Below are 2,916 nucleotides of genomic sequence, written 5' to 3' on the forward strand. Positions count from 1 at the left end.
TTTAATTTAAAGTCACTAGTCATTCCAACTGCAAGAGTGAAAGGCGAAAGTAAAGATTACGTGCAACCAGGTGTAATGTGTCAAAGGTCACCTAGTCATCGTAAAGGGGAATAGGTTGTTTTGCGCATCCAACGACTGAAAGAGTTTGCCGAGAAGGGTTGAGTTGCATAATAGCGGATTCGTAGGTCAATAAATCGTTGGATTTGAAATAGAACTCTCTACCTTGGGCGGTGGTTTATCCAAAGGGGGAACGTGCAACGTTTGGATTCAGCACGCTCTTAGAATAGCTGTGGAAATCCGAACGCCTATCCAACACGGAGAGCTTATGCACTACATCTACATAAGGAATAGTCTAGTCCAATATTTCTTGTCCTTAAAATATCATATATGCACCGTTGCTGATCCTTTTTAAATCCAGCTTCAACCGAGCATACGTTTGCCGCGAGAACAGGAAGAACGAAAATTTACTTTTTTGTTGAAGTCTTTCCCGTTGGAAGGCTGGGGGGCGTCTTGCATGTCTTGGAAAAATCATGCTTTGTATCTGAAGTTATTGGCCCATGGTCCTCAGTGAGGAAAGGACCTAGAACAGAGAAGAGGGCCAATAGGAAGTTAAAAGCAATTCTTATTTCTTCTTTCTCGAAAACCTGATGTGAGGGGGTCCACTGGGATGTCCATAACTGAAGCATTTTTCTTCATTGACTGTCGGTTTTTTACTAGGTGGCCGATGACTTTGATGCTTTGGTTTTCGCAGGAAAGGGTAAGGGTTCCAAACTTATCGTGTGAGCTTTGATGAAGAATTGCATCACTATTTGTTTCCTCGTGGCTCGATTGCTCATTTGCAGAATCCTTTGGGCATGAAGTGTTTGGTGAGGCCTTTCTTCGCCTGTTGAAAAGCAAGCCCTTGCTCAAAGATCTTTTTTATTTAGCACTAGAGGGAGCCCTCCAATCTTAAAAAACCGGTGGAATGCGATCTCATAGGCAATTTCCTATGAGGGCTGGAGCCTCAGCATCTATAGAAGAAAGGGGAAACTCAATCATGAAACTGGATTTCCAAGCAGAAGGATGAGAAAAAAAATCCACTATTGCAAAAAATCTTTCCTTCTTTTTTAGTTAGGGTGTCAGCCGCAAGTATGAAGGGACATTCCCCATCATAGAGAAAGTACGACAAGTTGCCTAAAAACTTAAGCTTCTTTCCAAGCTAAAGATCCACCCTCTCTTCCATGTGGGGTGTCTAAAGACATACCATCAAGACATGGAAGACCCTACAAGAGGCATTCCCAAGAGGCCACCGGAAAGGATGAAGACTTCCTTGTCGAAGGAAGTGGAATATGTGATGGCGGAACGCAAAGTTAATCGACGTGGTGTCCCAGCTTAAACTTTTGACTTGGTAAAGTAGAAGGTTCTACCGAAGCAGCTTGGTTCCGGCCTTGTTTCGTAGTGAATTTATGGATTTGAATACTTCTAACACTGAATTCTTTTTTGTAAATTCAACTTGACTTGTACTTGGAACAGAGAAAAAGGGTATCCAATTGAAATCCAATTTTTCCTATTTTTCGCTTAGATGTGCTCGGCAGATGCTAAAGCCAGAGCGTGATGGCAAGAATTGATCGAGCGAAGAATCACAGTTCTCAGCTATCACATTCAAAAAGACTACTGGCCTAATTTCACTCAATTAAATAAACTATACCCTTACAAAACTTATTAGTACTCCTATACAGTTTTTCAATTTTAATGTCATTCTCAACTCTATCCCTGACTGGTTATTTGATTTCAGGCCCTTTCGAGGAGGGTATCTTTTTGGTTAATATCAGCCCGGCTCGCATGGACTTTCGGTCTTTCTTAGTTGACAACTTTATTGCAATTTTCAGTTCTCTAGTTACTCCTACACAAGCAACAACAGTTATGGATCTGATTGAGGAGCGCTGGGAAGAATGGATCGGGGAGATGCCCCTGAAGATCACTTACCCAACTCAGGAAGGACATGAGTGGAGAATTGTCACCAGCTTTGATACAAAAAACACACAGCGGAGTTACCTTATTGGTGAGTCTTGGCTGGGTTAGTGTTTAAGGAAGAAAACCTTATTGTAGGTTATTTTTTACTTAAATAGTGCCAAATTCAAAAATAAAAGGAAAAAGATGCTTGTATACACATTAGATTTCTAACTCAATTGATCCTACTATGTCTAGATCAGGGTTCCCGCTTGTTAGCGTTGTATTGGCTCCCATCTTACTTAACAGGGCCCTTAGTTGAATACCGATCAAAATTATTTGCAATTTTTAAACTTTTCCAATATAGAATTATTAGTTATGTTAAATACCCTGAAAAGCCGAAACCTCTTATTCCGGTCCTTAGAAAAACTACAACTAGTCAGGAATTGTGTAAGAGAAGAGACGTCGTAAGTAACAATAGCGCAAAAGCAGGCAGCGGAGATCCGCAAAGGTAACCAAATGCCTAGGGCTTAGGACAAGAAGCGTTCGGAGTCTCTTAATAAAGGATAAAGACTAATTAATATCATCTTTACAGCGATCTGATTTTAACAAGTCCTTCGCCCCTTATCTTCTCGTCTATCATCTTTATCTTCTGATCGGATCGCCTGGCTTCTTTCAATCCCTACTTGAAAGGCTTGCTTTCTTCAAAAAAGCTTTCTTTATTAAGATTCCTTTTAGAAGCTAAGCTCCTTCAGATAGTAAGATTCGCTTAACTTCATACCTCTAAGCGCTCGTGACTATCCGATAATAGTCACTTCCGTTTTCCTTTTACACTGAAAAAGGAAAACAGAACGATTGAGCATAAAAAGAATATAGAGAATGAGCTATTACGTGCAAACAATGGAAAATCAATAATAAGAGTCTGATCTTCTCGCTTAAGAATATGCGATTCCTCCAGAGTGAAGTTGTTGGGGGAAGAGAAGATAA

Source organism: Nicotiana attenuata, unplaced genomic scaffold, assembly GCF_001879085.1.
Source record: "Nicotiana attenuata strain UT unplaced genomic scaffold, NIATTr2, whole genome shotgun sequence".
In the NCBI taxonomy this organism is placed as follows: Eukaryota; Viridiplantae; Streptophyta; class Magnoliopsida; order Solanales; family Solanaceae; genus Nicotiana; species Nicotiana attenuata.